This window comes from Rhineura floridana, chromosome 19 (genome assembly GCF_030035675.1).
Source record: "Rhineura floridana isolate rRhiFlo1 chromosome 19, rRhiFlo1.hap2, whole genome shotgun sequence".
NCBI lineage: Eukaryota > Metazoa > Chordata > Lepidosauria > Squamata > Rhineuridae > Rhineura > Rhineura floridana.
This window is the reverse complement of record NC_084498.1, coordinates 7045043-7070970: the sequence shown is the minus strand read 5'-3', so window position 1 is coordinate 7070970 and position 25928 is coordinate 7045043.

Genomic DNA, 25928 nt, shown 5'->3' with positions numbered 1-25928 from the left:
CAATGGTCAAGGAAAAGCAGTCCCCTGCTTTCTTCATTTTTGTACTGAAAGTGGGCCTTCAGGTGGGACTTAAACCAAGGAGACCTGCACAGGGGGCAGAAGACACAGAGAGTCTAGATCAAGAGTCTGTCCTGCAAACCACACAACACACATGCTGATTTTTGTTGCTATTGTTTGTAGCTTTAATTTATAAATAGAGTAACCGGGGGGGAGATGTAGGGGTGTTGCTGAACACAATGTTTAGTGTGGCATGCCTTTTTTTTACTGTGGGTCCAGAATGAAAACGTTAACATGCAGAAATGTTTACCATGGCATCACATGACAATGCGTCACCTCCACTGCCAGGATCCCAAATTATGGCCAAACAAGCTGAAAGACCAGCTGTGTGTATATCGAGGAAGTTTATGCAGGAAAGAAACATACAGTCAATTTAGAGAAATAGTTGGAATTCAAGCAAACAGAAGTAGAGCTTCTCCGGGGGAGGGGGAGTCTTTGCCTTGTGACCTATCACTAATAGGAGACTGTTGCCACCCATGCTGGTATCCAATCTTGATTCCCCAAAAGAGCTACTGGGCAGAATTATCCCTATCAGGAAATATTCCTTTTACAAACACTGTGGCTGGGCACTCCGGAAGCATGCTAGAAGACTCTTTGCAGTGGCTAAGACATTTTCCTCTCATTCTTCCATTCTTTCTTTGAATATAGCCTCTTCACACATGTCCATGAGGCTGCCTGCCACCTTTCTTGTTACCTATCACTAGTAGGAGATTGTTGCCACCCATGCTGGTAGCCGAACCTGATTCCCCAAAAGAGCTACTGGGCAGAATTATCCTCATCAGGAAATATTCCTTTTAAAAACCCTTTGGCTGGGCACTCCGGGGGTGTGTGTGTCTGTGCCTGCACAGGAGATCCCCAAACTGCTCCAATTCTGACACTTGACTGGATTGAGTCTCATGGCTATCACAACAACAATCATCCCTGGGAGACCTTTATCATGACAGGGGATTGTGTTTACCACTTATCAGTTGTCCAGCAATGGAGAATGGGCGAGGAAGACCCCTTTTGTCATTTAAACTCTGCAGGAAAGCCTCCCCTCCCCTCCTGGCAGCTAGCAGAGTGCGCTTGTAGTTTTAGTGTGTCTAGAGAATTGCTGGGAACTGGAAGGGAGAGAGAGACTGGCTCTCTGCAACATGTCATGTAACATAAAAAAAAATGCCCAAATTCTGAGATTGTTGGGTTTTTTACTTGAGTTCTTTGCATGGTTTAGGGGTGGCATTGCAGGAGATCAGGCTCTTATGGACAGCTGTGGGGCAGGTAGAAATTAAATGGAGTAAGCCTTTTTTGTATGAAAATACAATTATGGGGAAAGCTTCACCCGTGACCATTCTATCTATCAGACATCTTATTCCTTGTGTGTGCCCCCCTCGCCAGACTTATTTTGATTTGTGAATGCCACGACTATTGCCATTCCCTCCCCCCATTTATCTTTGCAACAACCCTGTGAGGTAACTTAGGCTGAGACAATATTAGGGTTGCCAGGCTCAGGGCCTGAGAGTGATCCTGTATCTTTAGGAGAAGAGTAAGTCAGCCAAGTGTAGGTGTTCTTGCAGCACTGTCATGGGAAAAACCACAAGGTGGAATTCTCCCTTCCCCCTGCACAACTTTGAAAGATACAGAAGACCTCTTGGTTGCCAGGCCCGGCCTCCAAGCAAGACTGCATCGGGTCCTTGATGAAACAGAGCATCCAAAACTCATAAAAATGCTCCTTGGAAGCCATAGCTCAGCATCACTCAGCATCTTCACTCCGTCTCTCGGCACTTCACTTGTCTGCACTGGGTTCCATGATATGGCATCAGCTGGTAGGTGAGTGGGCAGGCGGGCTGGCAACTTTGCACGTGGCGGGGCGGTGAGTGGCTCCTCAATCCACGCGTTGTGCGTTGCTCCTCCGGGCGCCCCTCCTCCCCCTCTCCACCAGCATGCTGGGGGCAATGGCCAGCAACGTTGGCCACTGGCTTCAAGCTTCAAGCCCTCCAGTGGCAGCTCCTACAGGCCAAGGTAACAGTGCATGAAAACGCACCCAATATTTATTTATATGTTATTATATTTATTATTTGATTTATATCCCGCTCTTCGTCTCAGGAGAAGCCCAGGGTGGCAAACAAAAACACTAAAAGCACTTTAAAACACCATAAAGACAGACTTTAAAACAAAACATATTTAAAAACCTTTTTAAAAATGCTTTAAAAATATATTTTTAAAAAGGTTTAAAAATGTATTTTTTTTAAAAAAAGGGTTAAAAACGTATTAAAAACTATTCCAACACAGAGGTAGTTCCCACTACCCTTAACAAACTACAGTTCCCATGATTCTGTGGTGGGATTCATGTGCTTCAACTGTATGTTGAATGTCCTTTAAATGCATGGTGTGGATCTACCCTAGGTATGTTGCGCATTCATTAGTGAATTGAAAAGAGCAATTTAAAAAGATAATTTTTAAACAGAGCCAATGCAAATCCATGTCATCAGTACTGAGCTACATGGTACTGATAAGGCAGATTCCTTTGTTCCTAAAAGTGGAAAGAGACCCAAGGGCCACAGGGACTCCAAACTTTATTTCTGTGTTTTATTTACATTTATATACCGTTTTATTGTAAAAAATCTCAAAGCAGTTTACAGAAGGAATTAGAACAAGGAAATTATTGGCAGAAACAGTTAAAAGACAAGTATTTAAAATTCAAAATAATAAAACCAACAATGAGTTAAAAACAGATAAAAAACACAATAGCTTCTACATGCCTGGGTAGACTTGCCTAAACAAGAACGGTTTTAGCAGGTGCTGAAAAGAGTACAATGACGGTGTCTGCCTAATGTCAATAGGCAGGGAGTTCCAAAGGGTTGCTGCTGCCACACTAAAGGACTGATTTTTTACAAGAGTAGAACAAGTACTATGTGGAACCCATAACATGGAAAGCACATCTTGAACTTGGCCTGGTAGCAAATTGGCAGTCGGTGCAGAGGTACTATGTGCTGATAGGGTCTCACTTGTGTCAACAATCGTGCCACAGAATTCTGCACTAACTGCAGCCCCAAGGTCAGGGAGTGGTAGGGCATTCCAACCCTGCTTGGATATGGATATCTTTGCAGAGGGTCCCTAGTCAAGCTTTACCAACAGCACAATCCAAACCATATCTACTCAGAAGTATGTCCTGGAGTTCTATGGGGCTTAGTAAGTGTGTTTAGAATGCCCCTCAGGGGCATCCATCTTCACTCTTTGACTGCTCCCATCTAACACCCCCACAAAGGTAGGCTCCTTTCTTGCTAGTATGGCCTTCTGGTGACTGGCCTGGTCTGAGGGCACTTAAACCCTTCTTGCCAGAAGCAAGTAGGCTAGATTAAATGTTTCCTTCTCAGGCTCCATCTCTCAGCTAAGTTTTCTTCATTTCCAATCATAGAAATGTTTTTGTTTGAATTATATGCGCCAAGCAACTGTGGTTGATGCTTAATGTATCATGCTTAATGACATCAATCGGGCCCACCCTTGAAATCTCAGGGTTTGGGATGCTTCTAACCTGGCAACCCCAATACCCTAACCCTGGGCTCCTGCTGGGAGAAAGGGCGGGATATAGATCAAATAGTAAATAAATACATAAATAATATGCACACATATGAAGGCAAAAGTGGAGATGGGGTGGTGGGGTGAGTTCAGCACAGAGACACACTAGCCTGCTCTCTCTCATGGCTCACTTTGCAGACTAGGTCTCAGTTGTGAGCAGCTGGGCAGGAAGGCTCAAAGTGAGGCTTCTGAAACACAGTCACACACAAAAAGACAGGCAGAGGGAACAGATGTGGAGTCTACAGTTTATAGGGTAAGGACCTCCAGAAGACAGAAAAGGAGCAGGATGTACCTTTCCTAACCCTGGTGGGCAATCCTGAAGAAGTAGAGCAGAGATGTGTGAAACTCCTGGGTCAGGTAGGAAAACAGCAAATGCAACAAACAGGAAGAAACTCTGAAAATGGCTTCTTGGATCTTTGCTTCAGCTAACCAAGGATCCAAGGGAAGCAGGAACTGTAGTGGACTTTTGATGCAGATGCAACAAGCATGAGCATTTTCACATGTTAAATTTTTGCTCATCATTCTTTTTGCTTATTTATTGCCTTGGCTGTTGTGAAGATACAGAAGGCAGAATTAAAATGGGGGGAAAGGAAACTAAGGCTGCAATGCAATACATGTGTACACAATACATACTTGCCTGGGAGTAAGTCCCATTAAACCCAATGGGACTTACTTCTGAGTAGACAAGTACTGGATTGCAGGTCAGTCCTTGTATTACATGCATCACATTTTACTTGCCTTAACCAGATTGATGCATCTTTGTACTATAAAGGGTCATATTTTTTCTCTCCCGCCTCCTGCCCACCAATTGGTACAGCTGCAACCAGACCTTATCTTGCCTTATTATATCCTATATAGGGTTGCCAGGCTCAGGGCCTGAGAATGACTCTGTATCTTTAAGAGGAGAACATTCAGCCGAGTGCAGGTTTTCTCAACTCTGTAATGGGAAAAACCCCAAGGTTAAATTCTCCCTTCCCCCTGCACAACTTTTAAAGCTACAGAAGACCTCTTGGAGGCTGGACCTGGCAACCAAGAGGTCTTCTGTAGCTTTAAAAGTTGTGCAGGGGAAAGGGAGAATTGCAAGAGAGGGTTGTGGCGCAGCAATTGCAAATACTCTTGGATGGAACAGATTATCTTGACCCATCCCAGTCTGGGTTCAGGCCTGGTTACAGGCCTGAATTGGCCTTGGGAGCCCTGATGGATGACCTTTATCAGGAGAAGGACAGGGGGAGTGCAATCCTGTTATTCTTACTTGATCTCTAGGCAGCTTCTGATACCAGTGACCATGGTATCCTTCTGGGCCGACTTGGTGAGATGGGTATTGGAGATGCTATTTTACAGAGTCTCCAGAGTCGTGTTCAGAGAACAGTATTGGGCAATTGTGTTTTGTTCCCCTGGCAGTTATGCTGTGGGAAGCCGCAGGGTACCATCTTGTCCCCCATGCTATTTAACATCTACATGAAACCCTTGGGAGCGGCCATCAGGAGATCTGGAATGAGGTGTCAGCAGTACACTGACGATACCCAGCTCTATTTCTCTGTAACATCTGAATCAGGAGAGGCCGTGCAAGCCCTGGACTGGTGCCTGGATTTGGTGGTGGGTTGGATGAGGGCCAATAAATTGAGTCTGAATCCTAGCAAGACAGAGATGCTGTGGGTGGTTCCCAAGTTCAGATAATTGGTTGGTTGCCTGCTTTTTGGATAGGGTTGTACTCCCTCTGAAAGAGCAGGTCTGTAGTCTGGGGGTGCTCCTGGATCCATCTTGGTCACTAGAGGCTCAGGTGACCTCAGTGGCTAGGAGTGCCTTTTACCAGCTTCTGCTGCGCAGTGCCCCTTTAGTCAATCATTTCATTGACCAGGGCCATACTGAATCAGAATTAAAATTTTGGATAATAGAAAAAGGTAAAGGAAGAGGCAAAATTCTGAATAATTTTTTGTTAAAGAGGGAGTTATTTTGGATCCACACCTTAAAAACCTTAAGTCCCCATGGTCTTGATGAAGAAATTAGTTGGCTACCCATTTTATAAAAAAATTATATATATTTTTTATGTTAAAAAGCAATATATTCCTCTGACTTAGCTGCTAAGTAGCAATATATTTGTTGGGTGCAACATATCCAGCACTTTTCTTGGTTCTTTCCAATTAGTTTAGTTTGTAGTATCACTCAGTGTTATATGCCTTTAAGAATACATAACACAGATGTTTTGAAGTTCACTAATTTACAAAAGCCTCACAGCTTTTGGGCCCTAATTTTGTATTAAAAGAGCATTGGCTCAGTTAACTTTTTCATGAAGACTAGTATCAAGCTACAGTGTTTAAAGAAGTGAATGTCATGTGAGTTTTTTGTTAAATAATATTTCTCTTCTTATGTATCTTTATTGTTTGATCATTCTGTATTCTTGCATCTGTTTATTCTTGATATGTGTATATATTTTACAGATTTCTTTGGATATCGTTATATTCAATTTTTGTTGAAGTCATATTAGCAATTCCTTTGGTTATCGCATTATATTCAATTTCTGTTGAAAGTCATATCAGTAGTATGTATATTTTATATTATATTTCCATCTTTCAAAAAAACATTTCATATTTTTATAAAAAAGACGTAAAAATATATTGTATTATGTATTTGTTTAATTTCAGGCCATTGAAAAAGACAACTGTCGAAACGCGTCTGGCTGGACTTTTTAAACAAAAAATATATTTCTCTTTTCTCTATAAAAGAAACGGACCATTTGAACAAAATTTGTACACGTCAGATACATTCTTCATGATGTATACTGTTTTAATCACATACTTTTGAAAATCATAGTATCATGTTTGTCATTGTTTGACTTTTGTATGTTATACCTTTTATATTCCTTTTTATTGTATTTTTTATATGTTTTATTAAATTTACACTTAGTATTCTCATAACTATATCAACCTTAATTTCTTAGTCCTACCTCTAGTATCTGTTAAGGTTCCATTAGACTTGTCTTGATCCCTGCTAACATACTAGCCTATCTGTTCTGTAATCCAGATTGTGATTTGCTCGAGTATAACTTCATTCGGATGTATTTACAGTGACTATAAACGGTGCTGGGCAGGTTGCAGCAAACACACCTTTTCTGTAACGTTGAATTGATAATAGTCTTCTCTTCATCACTTGTATGTGTTTCAGAGTGCATAGAAACTGATATCTGATCTTCGTGGACACTCTCTTGAAATTCCTTCCCTTTGGGTCTGAGAACATCACTGCCATTCTTCTGTCTAAATATAGTTTGATGTTCCAACTTTGGATCATTGTGCTCAGTTTGGAGAGTAGCATCTATATCCACAGATTCAGTCGGTGAATTAAAATATGATTCATTTTGGGTAGCTTCATTAGAAATCACTTCAAATGCACTGAATTTATAGTCCTGTTTAAAACGGCAGTTCTCTTCTGATTCACATGCTGGACAAAACCATGGTGTAACATCAACTGATATCTCCTGTGCAGATTTATAACCTAGACACTTTGGGTGAAACCAATCATTGCAACGATCACGTTGAACATAAGATGAAGAATCGTCTGGCTTCTTACAAATACAAAACCTTTTGTTCCCAGCTTCTCTCAAAGTTCTACTTCTCAGGGCTCTTCGATCTTTTTTTCATAAATTATAAAGCCATTTCTTACACTTCTCAGTGTTTCTATCAAATCCTACTCCAACAAGACGTCTCATTTCTGTAACCTTCTTTGTTCAAATACTGCACTTCTTGAATGAAAGCATGTATTATCTGTTCTTCAGCATCTAATGCAGAACTTAAATATTTCCATGACCTCTTAAAGGAAATCTCCACATTTGAAAATATAACTGTGGTGCAAGGTGTTAGGCAAGGTGAACTGGAATGGTAACTAAAGTTAGGTTTCAACTGCAGCCACGTTAGGTGTGGAGGCATGAAACAACGATTGCTGTTTCAGGGTACACACAGCAAACTGATGGATATTTTGGCAATCAGCTGACAAGTGTGACCCTGGCCCCAGGGTGTTTTTCCCCACCTGGATCCTTATCTTTGATGATAAAGAAGATGGTTATTTCTTTGAATGGTCGAGCCAACAACACTACTGATTTGTTAAATTTTTAATATATATATACAGTAAACAAAAAGTACCTCTAAAAGTATGGTTGTATGTATAAATTTACTTCCCCGGCCAAATTCTGGAATGCATTCGACTGACAATGACAAAAGATTGTAAAAGGGGTGTCAAGGTTGCATGTTGGAACTGTACACTTGTGTGCTTTCTGAACATCTCATAACAAGGTGATTTATGGTGCCTGGTACATTAGGTTTGCTCTCAAAGGTGGAGATGCCAAAATAAGGACTAACAGCATCGTCTTCTATTTGTGTATTATTTTAGTATATCCCCTTCAGCATCTTCAACTTGAAGGTTGGCAGGAAAGAATTGTAAGTCATAAAGTACACTTACCTGTCATTAACACTAACCTGTTCCTTATATGTTGGTTTTGACTTGATTGCCGATGTGATGAGCAGGAAGCATGGGTCTCGATTAATAAAAGACCTCCTACTCTGGGTACGTGTTCCACTGCACGTTCTCACTTTTACACTGCAAGTGATAAAAAAATATTTTAGTTACAATGATCACAGAAAGCATTTTGTTAACATACGAATTTAATTCCAGAATAGGTAGAGATTTTTACCTTGTGGTTTGTTCAGATGTAGTTTTGAAAATGTACGAAACACAGAGATGAAGCTTGCACTGTATTGGCTGCATCCAAGCTGTTTTTAAGATGAAATAAGAGGGATACTAGATATAACAATGAAATATGGTTTGTAAATAGCATACAACTAAAACCCACTTTCTGTCTTGCCTTTCTGATTTGCACTGTCATGCACTTGTATGCATACAGTGTTAGCAATCTCTCTGTGAAGACCCAGGGTGGTTCCTCTGGTTAACACTGCTTTCCCAGCTTATTGTGTAAACAGTACTTAGACACAATCAAGATGGGATATCATAACAGGGATTAATATCCTTGGAAGCGTGTTACTTCAAACCATTGCCTATCTTGAAAACATTATGAAAAGATTTGTTCTTTAAAATTTGCCAATGTATACTGATCCAGTGAAGCTAGTGGGGCAATGAACATCACTGCCATTCTGTCTAAATATAGTTCGATGTTCCAACTTTGGATTCAGTGCTCAGTTTGGAGAGTAGCACCTATATCCACAGATTCAGTCGGTGAATTAAAATATGATTCATTTTGGGTAGCTTCATTCAGTTCCAACATGCAACCTTGACACCCCTTTTACAATCTTTTGTCATTGTCACTCGAATACATTCCAGAATTTGGGCACCCAAGAGTTAGCCATGAAAGCAAAGGTAAACCAGTGTTCATTTAATTGTATGAAGGGAGAATTAGCATACATATCTGAACATATGTTAATTGACAGGCACAGAACTTAATAGTGTTGTGCACACCCTTAATTTTGGGGGTGTGAGAGACTTCCAGGGGTTCCTTCACTTACCCTGGGTTTGTTTTCCTTTGAATGAAGGTCAGTGGAGACTGTGTTGTCTTTAGGAGATACGGTTTTATTTACCATAAAATTGAAAGAGACAGCATTAACAACCCAACATATCTTGCTACTACATTAGGTGTCTTGGGGAGTCCCCCAAAGCCATTGCCTTGGGATTCAGTATATAGAATAGGGCAAGCCTTTGTGTCTCTCCAGTTCTCAGGTACAATTCAGACTAAAACAAAAATCTACCTTCAGGAGGGTGAGATCACTCATCTGTCAGACTCCATATGGCAACAGTACCGCTGTCAACCACATCTGTAGACATGTACATCGACCACTCAACAGTCCCATTAACTCACAAAGAGAGTGATTTGGCCAAAACAATTAACAAGTTGGTGTAACTTGTTCAGCTTCTGTATCTCTAATTCAAATTGCATCACTATAGATTCAAAATCACTTAATTTTAAAAATGTTTACTATTTTTTCCAGGTACAAAGTGGTAGGGATCACTTTCCACACTGGAAATCACTTTGTTTCTTTCCACAATCTGGGAAATGCACGTGATTGGAACTTCTACAACGCACCGCAATACCTGGTGCAATGCCTCTCTCAATATGAACCTACCCGTACACTATGCTCAACATCTAAGGCCCTCCTCCGAGTTCCGTCTCATCGAGAGGCTCAGAGGGTGATGACAAGAGCTAGGGCCTTTTCGGTGGTGGCCCCTGAATTATGGAATAGTTTCCCCGATGAGGTGCGCCTGGCGCCTACGCTGATATCTTTTTGGCGCCAGGTGAAAACTTTTCTATACTCCCAGGCATTTTAATTAAACTTTAATTGTATTTTATTGTATTTTAATGCTACTTAATTATTTGTTCTGTTGAGTTTGCTATTTATTTCTATGTTTTGTATGTTATGTTGCTGTTTTACTCTTATGTACACCGCCTAGAGAGCCTTCTGGCTTTGGGCGGTATAGAAATTAAATTAAATAAATAAATAAAAATAAATAAAATTAGGGAGCTTCAAAACACAGGACGTGGTGATGTTTGTGCAACAGATGAGTTGTTCCAAGACTTCACAAAGTAAAATAGTACTCCAAGTCAATTGGAGCAATAAGGCTATAAAGGACCAAATAATAACGATGATGTGCAATGTGCAGTTTAGAAGGTGCTCTTCTAAATCTACTACTATTTCAGATATGTTTGAAAGCCAGGAAATTATTTCGAATGGGTGAAATTGTTTAATTTCAGCCCATGTGAAATGGTGTTGATTTTGCAAACTGAACAGCAGAATTATCCCAAATCAGGAAATATTCCTTTTAAAAACACTGTGGCTGGCACTCCGGGGGTGTGTGTGTCTGTGCCTGCACAGGAGATCCCCAAACTGCTCCAATTCTGACACTTGACTGGATTGGGGCTCATGGCTATTACAACAACAGACATCCCTGGGAGACGTTTATCATGATAGGGGATTGTGTTTACCACTGAGAAGAGTCTTTTCAGTGGCTGACTGACCTCTGTTCACTACAATGAGATCCAATCAGCAAGAACGGGCAAGGAAGCATGCTAGAAGACTCTTCGCAGTGGCTAAGACATGTTCCTTTCATTCTTCCATTCTTTCTTTGGCTATAGCCTGTTCACACATGTCCATGTGGCTGCCTTCCACCTTTCTTGTCACCTAGCAATAATAGCAGACTTTTGCCACCCATGGCAATCACAACAGAGAAGAGTTTTTCTCTGACAGCCTGTTTCGTCTTCCGCTGCGCTGCAAACCCCCACCCCCCAAAAGTTGCAGAGGGGCCCCCTTAAATGCCTGGGAGATCAGCACTGAGGGGTGCAGCAAAAGGGTACTGTTTCATGGTTGCTGCTGGGTTTGAAAGCAGGCACTGCAGGGACGGGTGGCGGCTTTCAACGAGCAATGGGGTGGGGAACATTTGCCTGTAAAGCAGGGACGGGGTTTTTGCCTGGATGAAACTAACAACAAAAAAGAGGGGAATAGCACCCCCCAGTGTCTGCTGACTTTACCTGCAGTGCACAGGGAAACACCGCCCCTTCCATGCCTTTGCAGTTGACATTTTAATATGGGGGGCGCAGCAAGAAAAAACCCGAAAGCAATGAACGCGAGCTCATGTGAACACTAAAAAGGAAAAGAGGGAGTTTATCCGTAGCGAGGATGGACGTATATGAACCGTCCAAATCAATCCCGCTGCAAAAAGCAGCATTTATAACGTGGATCGAGGGTTACATGTAAACAGGCCCTCTTGCTATAGCAGGAAAAGTACCTGTTTGTACCCAGCTAAGCAGCAGTAAGACATGCAAGCATCCATCACTTCCTCCCTGCAGCAGAAGAGCACCATACTTGGATAGGATTTTGCAATAATTTTTCAAAAGCAGATTTCTCCAGCCCGTCCAATTCTCATATTTATACAGAATAAATTATGGAAGTGAAGATAGCTTCTGGAAACTCTGGACCTCCATAACAACCTCCATAAAGATACTTGCTGCTGGACTGTGCCCCCTGGTTCCGAGTCTAACCTCAGATCCAGTCTCATCTCCAGGGTCTACTCAGATACCAGAAAAATTAAATGTAGGGTCAGGCAACCTTAGAAGTCAGCTGACAACAGAGGACCACTCCATTATAGAGACTCTCAGATCCGTTGTCCCATGAGCAACCTGTTGGGGGAAACCACTCTGTGTACTCCCAAACTCTTGGCTTTCAGCTTGCCTCTCTTCAGCCCTGTGTATCCTGCACAAGGCACATGCCCATCATTGGACCTTCATGCCTGACATAGTTTCTACAAGTACAGAAACCACACTTAAATTACATTTATTTTCTCAGTTTGAATTAGAGCTGTGTCAAAAAATTATTGTTTAACTCTCATAAGACCAGGTGGAGAAATTTCTCTCAACTTTTAAACAAGGTTGCTATGTGCTGACCATAGTTCTCACTGGCCACACTTCCTGAAATGCCTTGTGACATCACATCACATGGCACAGCATTGCTCCCAAGGCATTCCAGAAACTGTGGCCAGCAGAATGTGAGGCTCATTCCACAGCTTCCCATTTCCTGCACTTTCTGGTAAGACCCAATGTTAGGGCAATCCTATCCCAAAAACATCTGAGAAATCTCCCGCACCCCAGAAAGCTGAGTCATCGTTAAATTTAACTACATCAATGTGCTGATCTTGGAGGGTCATGGTGGTGATGGTGGTGGTGGTAAGAGCGTCTGAGGAACCCACCAAGATGTCCAGGCTGCAAGGCTGACTCCAGCACCTGCCACCCTCCTTCCCCTTTCTCCCCCACCCCAAGGCCACACAGGAGGGCCCTGCAGCCCAGCAGGAACAGATGAGCAGCAACAGTAAGTAAGACAACAGCCACCCAGAGACATAAAGAGGACTGAGTACCTGAGCACTAAAAAAGACTCAGTGCCTTATATATGTGCTAAGCCTCTACAGTACATTACCCTTGAATGGCATTACAGTGAGGAAGGGCAGGATATCAAGCAAGCAAGCAAGCAAGCAAGTCATACAGGGACCTGAGATGATTCAGTAGAAAGGTGAATCACAGCTGGTGTTTCAAATGCAAAATAAAACTAAAGGAGACCGTGAAGTCACGAAGCCTTCCTCAAAACGTTCTAACATCATGAGCGCTTGCCATAGGTACTTTTGACTCGTGTTGTTGCCAGTGTTGCTTGCTGACTTTCCCCCTCTCTGTTATCTAAAACATTTTTATCTCTCTCTTTGGCCAAAAATAATTAAAAAGAAAAGGCTCCCAGAGTGACATACAAATATCAGCGGCAGAGTGATGTGTCACAGTTGGCAATGGGAAGCTGGCTGAAGCAACAGGAGAGATGCTACAGTCCAGTGTAAGGGGTGGGGATTGGATTGTACCCTTAATGATTTATTGTAATTGATGAAGGTATCTTTGTTTTGTCATTTATGGATATTTTGTCACTATGATAATATGTGAAATGGATCCTTGAATTTTGCCAATTGTTTATTTTCAGTTAGTTATATTTTGAATTATTATAGGATGACAGTGGGGGGAGGTTGTATATTTTGTCATTTCTATGGTTGTAAACCACCTTGAGTACAGTAATGTAGAAATGCAGTATACAAATTAAAAATGAAATGAAATGAATGAACATTGCTCAAAATCTTGCTCCTCACTATGAAGTCTGTTGTCTCCTTCACTGACATAAAAATCTGTGTCTCTTCCCTGTCACACAGTGAAATATTTCCCATACAAGTTGAAGGAAATCCAGTCACTGAGGGACAAATTACACACACATAGCCTCATGTATCTTTTCTCAGACATTTTCTGAGAAAGAATTTCTGAAGCGGAAAGTTTTAGTGAAGGAATGGTAAAGAGTTTGTGTAACACTTGCAGCTGTTTTCCCACTAAAAGTCACATACAGATCCAGCTGCTTTTCAGCCAACAGAGGAAAAGATATGGGTACCTGTATCTGTGCCCCCACAGATTAAAAGCAGTGTGTGTGTGTGTGATATAAGTTGAAAAACAGATGGCAGGGAGATGGTTAAACATGTGCTGCAACTTGCAAGCTCCTTTCAGTTTTAAAAAAAGTGAGTGCTAAATATGAGCCAAAACCTGTGAACAAATCATAAGAGATGTATTCGTCCTTTCACATGAAAGGGCTAGATAGTGGGCTATATTTTTCAACTCATTTCCCAGCTTTTAATGCTGGAGTGGTGGTGAGGGATTTGAAGTGCTAAAGCCTGAGCTTTCACACTGAACACAACATTAAATGGAAATGGACTGCCTTCAAGTTAATTCCGACATGGTGACCCATGCTGGTTTTCATGGTTTTCAGAGGGGATTTACCATTACCCTTCTACTACAACCAAAGGTGAACTGTAGGTTAGTGGCAGAGTATAACCCGGTTATTAACCAAATGTATTTTAAATACAAACGGCCCATGTGGACCTCATTAGTTGCTGCCAAAATTGAGAAATTCATAGATTCTCCCCTGGCCAAGAATATACAAGAGTCTATTGAGAATTCTTCCAATCTTTCTCAAACTTTAATTATATTTGACTCCTTGGTTGAGACTCTCCAACCTTTGCTAACCCCGAATAAAGTGCCCAGCAGAACAAATATTTACAATGGCCCACATAAATGGTTTGACCAAGATTGCCTAAATCTAAAAAGACAACTCAGAAGCATATATCTATGCTATCGCCATCAAAATGCTAAAATCTTGCCTGAGGCCTACTATAAAACCAAAAGGATCTATAAAGCCCTTATAGCTAATAAAAAGAGACAAGCATTACAGCTGGGACGGGAGTCCTTAAGACAGGCAGCCAAAGATAAAAATTCAAAAAAGTTTTGGTCACTAGTTAATGGCTCTATCAGACCCTTTAACCTTGCCACCTGTAACATCCTCCCAAGTGTTTGGGAACAACATTTCGCCGACTTCCAAATGGACTTTCATTATTTTCCTTTAAAGTCCCCTCCTGTAGCTGATCACGGATCCCTTCCCATCTGGCCGCCGGTCACACAGACAGAAATACTCGATTTGATTAAAAACTTAAAACTGGCTAAAGCTCCTGGTGGAGATAATCTCCCCCCTGAGCTTTTAAAAACACATCCAGATTGGTGGGCGTCTATTTTAGCAAATTTATTTACTTTGATTAATAACAAGGGTCACTTCCCACAGTCCTGGAAGGAAGCCATAATTGTGCCAATCTATAAGAAAGGTTCCAGGACCGACCCTGCCAGTTATAGACCAATCAGCTTACTTTCTGTGATTGGAAAGCTATATGCTAAATATTTAAAGAACAAATTGGCCAACTGGATGGAGGAAGAAAATGTCCTGGGTGCGGAACAGGCAGGCTTTAGGAGTGGTAGATCGGTTATGGACCATTGCCTCCTTCTTAATCACCTTGCGGAAAAATATAGCAATCACGTAGGGAGTGGTTTATACGTCGCTTTTATTGACCTGAAGGCTGCGTTTGACTCAATTCCACGGGATTTGCTGTGGGCAAAACTGGCTAAAACATCGATGGATAAAAGATTACTGTTTTTGATATATAAGTTACACCAGAACACTTCCCTCCGCGTTCGCTGCGGCCAAAATGGTGATCTCTCCAACTCAATCATCACATCAAAAGGGGTCAGACAAGGCTGTGTGTTGGCCCCGCTCCTTTTTAATCTTTTCCTTAATGATTTGGCCTCCAATTGTCTCTCTGCTGACCTTCACTCGCCTAAAATTAAAGGAAGTAGATGCCCCATCTTGCTTTATGCTGATGATGCAGCCTTGCTCTCCTTTTCAAAAGTTGGCCTAAAACGTTTGATTAGAATTTTTATGAAATATTGTTCAGAGAATGTATTAACAATCAACTTCTCCAAAACTAAAATTCTAGTCTTTGCAAAATCATCATTAACTCCGGAATGGAAAATCAATGGCCATGTAATTGAGCAAGTTAGAGCATATAAATATTTAGGCATCTTATTCCATTCTTCCCTTTCCTGGGTGCCTCACATCAGTGCGGCTGTTGCAACGGCCCGAACAGCGATGAAGAGCATTGTCCGATATTATTATAATAATGGGGGGCAATAAATTCCAGCAGCATTACAGGTGTTCAGAGCTAAAATATTACCCCAACTTTTGTATGGTGCCCAGATTTGGATATATGCTTTCAACCCCAAAGTGGAGTCAGTGCTATCTATTTTTTTGCGTCGAATTTTTGGAGTCCAAAATTGTGTTCCTAACGCCGCCTTGAGAATGGAAGCGGGATCTTACTCAGTCGAATGCTTAGCATGGTTATTTTCCTTTAAGTTTTGGACCAAAATCATGTATGCATGCCCGACAGGTTATCTTTCATCTCTTGGGGAAGAAGGTCACCTATCCACTTGGATGAAATGCTTTTTGGACAAACTACCCTATTTAGGCCTTTCGATTGAATTTCTTTCTTCTATAGAGTTTAGTAAGGCCAGACAGATTATTAAGGATAGGCTTAAGGATATTGATAGACAATCTACAACACAGGCGGCAGCTAAAACATAATCCCTTCCCAGCATAATCTCGGTTTTCACTTTCCAAAATACCTAGATGTCCTAACGAATCCTAAATTCCGTCTAGCCTTTACCAAGGCTCGTTTCAACTGCCTGGAGTCTGCGCTCTTGGAGGGCAGATTCAAGGGCATGCCCTTAGCCCAACGTTTCTGTATATGCAGAAAAGGACACTTAGAAACACTTCACCATGTCCTGTTTGCCTGCCCACTTTATATTGAGGAAAGGGACTTATATATTGCACCCCTTATACAAAAACAATCCAATAGATCTCCAGAACAGTGGTTAATATGGCTTCTATCTGGCAAAAATAGCTCTTATTTGATTCCAGTCGCTAAGTTTTTTTATACAGCACAACGCAAACGTATGTTATCTAATCCTATATTGTAATGTCTATTGCTTTTTTATCTTGTATGTAACTGGCTGTAATTTTATTTTCTTGACGGGTCATTGACCGTAATAAACGTAAACATGTCAAGTGGAGGTGATCAATTAAGACTATTGCCTATTGCACAGCCCTCTCAAGGTCAAGCAATTTTAAACCCCCCATCTCAAAGCCATACACTCTTTCCTGTTCCACAGACATTTTATACTTCTGAGAACTTCCAGAAGCTTAGGGAGGCATTTCTGTCAATTTCCTGTTCTCTGGTTAATTGTCATGAGCCCTGTGGAATGGCCGTGGGGTGGCAAGAACAAAGAGGAGTCAGACTTTGAGTGAGAAGGAGACGCCAGTATGTCTTCAGGCGCGCAGCAACCTGTGAGTTACTGTGCTTTAGCCAGTGACAGTTCTTCCCCATAGATCCAGTAACCAGTGAGGACACCTGTCCCAGTCAGGAAGATGTTTCCCCAGACTCAAAGGAGGTGATACCAACAATTTCAACAGCTTCTCATTATCCCTCTGAGAAGGAGTGCTTGTCTGCTTGCACACTCGCTGCAGTGACAGTCCTCACAAGTTCAGTGCCCGCCCATCCTTACTTAAAGTTGGTGAGGAGGCGTGTCTAGTTGCTGCAACGTCTTAGTGTAGTGTAATCATGCCTAGTCTTCCTTAGTAATGAAGCTGATTCCTGTGTAGTCTGTAACCTGATACATGAAGTGCTCTGAACTGAAACTTTCCATTGTATTGTTATGAGCATGGGGGTTGGGATGGATGATTTCTGTGGGTCCCCTTTCCAGCCTCTGATTTGGAATCCTATGCCCTGGGGGTTGGCTCTGCTAGCCAGATGAATCTGTTAATCAAATAGAGTGGCCAGGTAAGATAATGGGCTCTATCAGTTGCCCAGCAACAGAGAATGGGCCAGAAAGACCCCTTTTGTCATTTAAACTCTGCAGGAGAGCCTCCCCCCCACACTCCTGGCAGCTAACAGAAGTGTGCTTGTAGTTTTAGTGTGTCTAGAGAATTGCTGGGAACTGGAAGGCAGAGAGATACTGGCTCTCTGCACCATGTCATGTAACAAAAAAAAAAATTCCCAAATTCTGAGATTGTTGGTTTTTTTACTTGAGTTCTTTTCGTGGTTTAGGGGTAGCATTGCAGGAGATCAGGCTCTTATGGACAGCTGTGGGGCAGGTAGAAATTAAATGGAGTAAGCCTTTTTTGTATGAAAATACAATTGTGGGGAAAGCTTCACCCGTGACCATTCTATCTATCAGACATCTTATTCCTTGTGTGTGCCCCCCTCGCCAGACTTATTTTCATTTGTGAATGCCACGACTATTGCCATTCCCTCCCCCCATTTATCTTTGCAACAACCCTGTGAGGTAACTTAGGCTGAGACAATATTAGGGTTGCCAGGCTCAGGGCCTGAGACTGATCTTTAGAAGAAAAAGTCAGCCAAGTGTAGGTGTTCTTGCAGCACTGTCATGGGAAAAACCACAAGGTGGAATTCTCCCTTCCCCCTGCACAACTTTGAAAGATACAGAAGACCTCTTGGTTGCCAGGCCCGGCCTCCAAGCAAGACTGCATCGGGTCCTTGATGAAATAGAGCATCCAGAGCTCATAAAAATGCTCCTTGGTAGCTATAGCTCAGCATCACTCAGCATCTTCAGTCCGTTTCTCGGCGCTTCACTTGTCTGCACTGGGTTCCATGATATGGCATCAGCCGGCAGGCGAGCGGGCAGGCGGGCTGGCAACTTTGCACGTGGTGGGGTGGTGCCTTGCTCCTCTGGGCGCCCCTCCTCGCCCTCTCCTCCAGCATGCTGGGGGCAATGGCCAGCAGTGTTGGCCACTGGCTTCAAGCTTCAAGCCCTCTGGTGGCAGCTCCTGCAGGCCAAGGTAAAAGTGCATAAAACTCACCCAATATTTATTTATATTTTATTATATTTATTATTTGATTCATATCCTGCTCTTCGTCTCAGGAGAAGCCCAGAGTGGCAAACAAAAACACTAAAAACACTTTAAAACACCGTAAAGACAGACTTTAAAAAAAAAACACATTTAAAAATATTTTTAAAAATACTTTAAAAATATATTTTTTAAAAGGTTTAAAAACGTTTTTTTAAAAAAAGGTTTAAAAATGTATTAAAAAACTATTCCAACACATAGGTAGTTCCCACTACCCTTAACAAACTACAGTTCCCATGATTCTGTTGTGGGAGTCATGTGCTTCAAATGCATGTTGAATGTTCTTTAAATGCATGGTGTGGATCTACCCTAGGTATGTTGCGCATTCATTACTGAATTGTAAAGAGCAATTTAAAAAGATAATTTTTAAACAGAGCCAATGCAAATCCATGTCATCAGTACTGAGCTACATGGTACCGAATGGTGTGAGCCGGTATAAGGCAGATTCCTTTGTTCCTAAAAGTGGAAAGAGACCCAAGGGCCACAGGGACTCCAAACTTTATTTCTGTGTTTTATTTACATTTATATACCGTTTTATTGTAAAAAAATCTCAAAGCAGTTTACAGAAGGAATTAAAACAAGGAAATTGAAACAGTTAAACACAGGTATTTAAAATTCAAAATAATAAAACTAACAATGAGTTAAAAACAGATATAAAACACAATAGCTTCTACATGCCTGGGTAGACTTGCCTAAACAAGAACGGTTTTAGCAGGTGCTGAAAAGAGTACAATGACGGTGTCTGCCTAATGTCAATAGGCAGGGAGTTCCAAAGGGTAGCTGCTGCCACACTAAAGGACTGATTTTTTACAAGAGTAGAACAAGTACTATGTGGAACCCATAACATGGAAAGCACATCTTGAACTTGGCCCGGTAGTAAATCGGCAATCGGTGCAGAGGTACTATGTGCTGATAGGGTCTCACTCGTGTCAGCAATCGTGCCACAGAATTCTGCACTAACTGCAGCCCCAAGCTTTACCAACAGCACAATCTAAACCATATCTACTCAGAAGTAAGTTCTGTTGAGTTCTATGGGGCTTAGTAAGCGTGTTTAGAATTGGAGCCCTCAGGGGCTCTTTTTTTACTCTTTGACTGCTCCCATCTAACACCTCCACGATGCTAGGCTCCTTTCTTCTTACCATGGCCTTCTGATGACTGGCCTGGTCTGAGGGCACTTAAACCCTTCTTCCCAGAAGCAAGTAGGCTAGATTAAATGTTTCCTACTCAGGCTCCATTTTTAGCTAAGATTTCTTCATTTCCAATCAGAGAAATGTTTTTGTTTGAATTGTATGCACCAAGCAACTGTGGTTGATGCTTAATGTATCATGCTTAATGACATCAATCGGGCCTGCTCCTGTGACATCACTAGGGCCCACCCTTGAAATCTCAGGGTTTGGGATGCTTCTGATCTGGCAACCCCAATACCCTAACCCTGGGCTCCTGCTGGGAGGAAGGGCGGGATATAGATCAAATAATAAATAAATAAATAACATGCACACATATGAAGGCAAAAGTGGAGATGAAGTGGTGGGGTGAGTTCAGCACAGAGACACACTAGCCTGTTCTCTCTCATGGCTCACTTTGCAGACTAGAGGCTCATCCAAACAGAGCGGGATAATCTATGTTTTCCATATCCGGTTCGTCATCTGACAGTCCTCACTTTGCCTGTTTGTTCGTTTTATTGTAAAAAAATCTCAAAGCAGTTTACAGAAGGAATTAAAACAAGGAAATTGAAACAGTTAAACACAGGTATTTAAAATTCAAAATAATAAAACTAACAATGAGTTAAAAACAGATATAAAACACAATAGCTTCTACATGCCTGGGTAGACTTGCCTAAACAAGAACGGTTTTAGCAGGTGCTGAAAAGAGTACAATGACGGTGTCTGCCTAATGTCAATAGGCAGGGAGTTCCAAAGGGTAGCTGCTGCCACACTAAAGGACTGATTTTTTACAAGAGTAGAACAAGTACTATGTGGAACCCATAACATGGAAAGCACATCTTGAACTTGGCCTGGTAGCAAATCGGCAATCGGTACAGAGGTATTATGCTCTGATAGGGTCTCACTCGTGTCAGCAATCGTGCCACAGAATTCTGCACTAACTGCAGCCCCCAGGTCAGGGAGGGGCAGGACATTCCAACCCTGCTTGGATATGGATATCTTTGCGGAGGATCCCTAGTCAATCTTTACCAACAGCACAATCCAAACCATATCTATTCAGAAGTAAGTTCTGTTTTGTCTATGGGGCTTAGTAAGCGTATTTAGAATTGGAGCCCTCAGGGGCATCCATCTTCACTCTTTGACTGCTCCCATCTAACACCTCCACGACGCTAGGCTCCTTTCTTCCTACTATGGCCTTCTGGTGACTGGCCTGGTCTGAGGGCACTTAAACCCTTCTTGCCAGAAGCAAGTAGGCTAGATTAAATGTTTCCTACTCAGGCTCCATCTTTTAGCTAAGATTTCTTCATTTCCAATCAGAGAAATGTTTTTGTTTGAATTGTATGCGCCAAGCAACTGTGGTTGATGCTTAATGTATCATGCTTAATGACATCAATCGGGCCTGCCCCTGTGACATCACTAGGGCCCACCCTTGAAATCTCAGGGTTCGGGATGCTTCTGACCTGGCAACCCCAATACCCTAACCCTGGACTCCTGCTGGGAGGAAGGGCGGGATATGGATCAAATAATAAATAAATAAATAATATGCACACATATGAAGGCAAAAGTGGAGCTGGAGTGGTGGAGTGAGTTCAGCACAGAGACACACTAGCCTGCTCTCTCTCATGGCTCACTTTGCAGTCTAGGTCTCAGTTGTGAGCAGCTGGGCAGGAAGGCCCAAAGAGGGGCTTCTGAAACACAGTCACACACGAAAAGACAGGCAGAGGGAACAGATGTGGAGTCTACGGTTTACAGGGTAAGGACCTCCAGAAGACAGAAAAGGAGCAAGATGTACCTTTCCTAGCCCTGGTGGGCAATCCTGAAGAAGGGGTGTGTGAAACTCCTGGGTCAGGTAGGAAAACTGCAAATGCAGCAAACAGGAAGAAACCCTGAAAATGGCTTCTTGGATCTCTCCTTCAACTAACCAAGGATCCAGGGGAAGCAGGAACTGTAGTGGACTTTTGATGCAGATGCAGCAAGCAGGAAACTGGAGACAGTCAAGGAAAAGCAGGGAGGTCAGATCTCTGAGTTCTGGCTGCCTAACTGATTCAGCAAGTTATTATTCCGCATCAGCAGAGTGGATCTGGAGAGCCAGAACCCACACAAGTGATTCAGCAAGTGGGTAACTAGAGCGCATAATAATTTTACTGTGAAGCCTGGAGTTTTTATAGCCTCAAAAATAAAAGCTTCAAAGCAGAATCCAATTGGATCAGACCAGGGAGGTGCCACTCTTCGTTTTCTATACCTAGTATGAGTCATATGGTGATGGGATCTTGTTTTGTGGAGAGAGGTGGTGGTATTCACTCTATAACTAGTTTGATTACATACAGATTTGAACAATGGGCTCCTTTCCTGAGGGACAAAATATTACAATTATTTATTATTTATTTATTTATTAGATTTATATCCCACCCTTCCTCCCAGTAGGAGCTCAGGATGGCAAACTAAAACACTAAAACTTCATAAAAACAGACCTGAAAATATATTAAAACATATTTTAAAACATTTTTAGAAAGCTTTAAAAACATCCTTTTTTAAAAACAAAAAAGGTTTAAAAACATATTAAAAAGCAATTCCAACACAGACACAGACTGGGATAAAGTCTCTAAAAAGGCTTGTTGAAAGAGGAAGGTCTTCAGTAGGCGCCAAGAAGATAACAGAGATGGCACCTGTCTAATATTTATGGGGAAGGAATTCCAAAGGATAGGTGACACTACACTAAAGGTCTGTTTCCTATGTTGTGCAGAATGGACCTCCTCATAAGATGGTATCTACAGGAGGCCCTCACCCGCAGAGCACAGCGATTGACTGGGTACATAAGGAATAAGACAGTTTTTCACGTATCCTGGTCCCAAGCTGTATAGGGCTTTTTACACAAAACTAGAACTTTGAACTTAGCCTGGCAGGAAATGGGCAGCCAGTGCAATTCTTTCAGCAGAGAGGTGACATGTTGATGATATCCTGCCCCAGTGAGCAGTCTCACCGCTGCATTTTGCACCAGCTGCAGCTTCCGGACCAACCTCACGGGTAGCCCCACATAGAGCACGTTACAGTAATGCAGCCTGGAGTCCTTCTCATCTGCCCATGTGGCATAGCAGCGGGGAGCTAATGAGAAGCAAGGTGTGCAGCAGGACCTCTCTTGTAGTTACGGATATTGCAAACTGTCAAGCAGCAGTGTGGTCAGCAGAAGGGCTGCTGCGTCGGCAGCCCTAGCATCTCTGAGGTAATAATGAGGTTATTATTGCCCTGCTGTTTGACAGCCCACATCACTCTGCTTGCTCAGTTTTCTCAATTCCTATATAGAGTGGGGTGACAGAAACCTCTCACTCAGAAACTATGGAAGTTTCCAGTTCCTCTTGACTTTGATGAGAAACACTGTAAGTATTTACATGCTCCAAACTTCCAAGTTGGTGAGGCATTCCAGGGGTAGTACTGCACTTTACCACTGGAGACACAGAATAGCTTTAGAATATTATTATTATTTATTATTATTATTTATTACATTTATATACCACCCCATAGCAGAAGGTCTCTGGGTGGTTTACAGCAATAGCTGCTGCCCGGGGCCTGTAACACCTGCCGCCATACGAGGGCGGCAGGCCATCTGCCCGGACCGAGGCCTTCCCAGTCGACCCAGAGCCGGAATATAATATACAAAAGAATGTAAGTGGTGACAAACAGGCACTACTGCAATGGACAATACACCCCTCCCCCCCAGACCAATTCGCGCATCCCTCCAACAGGGTAGCATCCCATTCCAGCAAACTCCAACTCTCTCTGTTTCAATTTAAAGTGCCATTTCCTGTTTCTCCATTCCTTCCCCTCAGCTGGAGGGTATCACATCCAAGCTGATGGGCATTTAATTCCAAAAACTAGAAAATTAATTATTATTCTGAAATTATTGCCACCCTGGGCTCCTACTGAGAAGAAGGGCAGGATATAAATTTAATACATCATCATCATCATCACCTGTCTGCAGACTCATTGATCATTAGCTCCCACTGATGAGACATCAGTCAAGCATTCTATACTATGAGGAAGCAATCAACTCTACAGCTGTCAGCAGCTGTCACAGTATACTGTTTAATGCATGCATGCAGGAAGGAAGATAAAGAATATTATTTGAACGTACAGTAGAATACCCATGTGACTTAGAATGCTCCTAACTATTAATGTCAGGGACATGGGAGCCCAGGTTCATCCCCTTGAGGTAGGAAGTCACATCCCCTTCAATGTATGGAATGGCTCACCTCATAGCCCCCATTGTTTTAAAATTCTACACATCTCTGCCAGTCTTCCCTGCCTTTGAACAGAATATTGGCTCCCTCAAAATGATTTGGAGGTGTGGAAAGAGGAAGCAGGCATATAATGTACAAAATGTCTTTATAATAGAACTATGAATTCACTAATAGGTAAAAAAATCCTTGCGGTTTAAGAATGTACCTATAGCTCACAGACATTTCTATCAATCTCAAAAGCAGGGAAATTGAGAAGCTATAGTGAATGCACCAGGGGAGCATGAGACCTGACTTCCTCTGAGAAGTCGTGCCCTACAAATTTGTCAAAATGCAAACACAATTTGGCTTGGTCCTTCACAGTCCAATCCACTTCCTGTGTAACTTGGAGGAGAAAACAAGGACCCTAGCAACATCTTGGCTTAAAGATTCGGTCTGTGGAATTAGGATTTCTACTTGCACCAGGTGGAGTGTGGAAGTGGGGGCTCTAGTAGTGTGTGGCACGAGAAAGTCTCAAGGAAAAATAACTCTTTCTTCCTGAAGAGTGAGTTTTGGCAGGGGGAGATACAACACCTTCTCATATAGCTGGGTGTCTTTTTACAGCTGTTGGGGTCCACACCAGACCCTGCTGGCACTCTTTCTGGTCTCCCTCTCTTACAGGCTCAAAAGGCAAGAGTTCCCCTTCCACTCATGCAGAACCTCCTTTGCCTTTCCGACAGGGTCTTCTCACCTTTCTGACCAATACAACTCTCAGGTTACTAACAGAATTCTCCCCAGCTAACAGTTTACCTAGACTTCATCAACTCATTATCCTGGCTCATGTTTTAAATGATCAGTCCTTTGGGGACAGGAGAGGGGGTGGGTGTATCTCTGAACAGCTAGTCTATGTGTCACAGTTGATTAGAGCGGTGAAGAGGAGAGTAGGAAAATATGACACTTCACTTATTGAGCCCTGCTGTTGTGGGGGCAGATGTGTAGTCCGACACATGTTCCCCAACCCTATGATGCCTCTAATTAATCACTTCAGCCACAAAGTTATGACACTCTCTCACCTAAAGTGCAAAGCGTCAAAAGGCAGAGGAGCAGAAGGCAAGTCAGAGACTTGGACATGAAAGAAGATCTGAGTTGGCTTTTGTCTCTCTCAACATGGAGCATTGTCCTTCCATCTGCCTGTAAATTGAAGTAATCTTAGCTTCCTCTAGTCAGTAAAGTGATAGACTCTCTCTCTGGCCTAACTAAGCTAAGACAGCCATCATGGTCTTCTTTGAAATGTCTGTGATTGTCTCAGACCAAGGTGATTCCGAGTAAGGACAAAGTGAAACCAGGGGACAAAGTTGCATTATGATAATTCATAGCATAGGTCTTTCAATGTGCAATCAGATAGAGCAAGATAGTGTAGCGCCATGCAAGACTGAAGTCCTTGGCAATAAACCATTAATTCAATTTATTGATTATAGACTTTCATTTTTAGAGTGGCCTATCTATTGGCCAAGCTTGTCAGCCAACCTGAGCTCAGCAGAAACATATAGCTACGGTCTCCAGATTGTAAGAGTGGGGTTTAACAGGACAAGGTATTACTCAGTGGTGGCTAGTGCTCACTGAACCTGGTGGAGCTGCATGGGGGCATGGCCAACAAGGGGTCACGGGGGCATGGCCAAAAATGGGTTATCGGGGTGTGGCCAGGTTGTTCTGATTTTCTTCTCATCTTCCTCCCTTGCAAAGATACTGTGAACACTTGAGCATTGCACTTTTACAAACAGCACCTAACTAAACTGAAAAGTGTCTTACCTTAGTTCACAAAGGATCCCTTCTGTCACAGTTGCTTCTCTGCTGGGGGAAACATTGTGTGCCTCCCTGCCACATGTTCTGGTTCTCTCCCTGTCCTCCTCCTTTGTAAAGAAACAGTGGCCTCTCAGAAAGGAGCAGCAAACTGCAGTAGGGAATCCTCTTGCTTATCAGCTGATAAAAATAATATATATATATCCCTGCACAGAAATACAGGAAGATGAGTTTGGTAGCCCGACCAAAAGTATCTAGATTTTTAGGTCCAGACT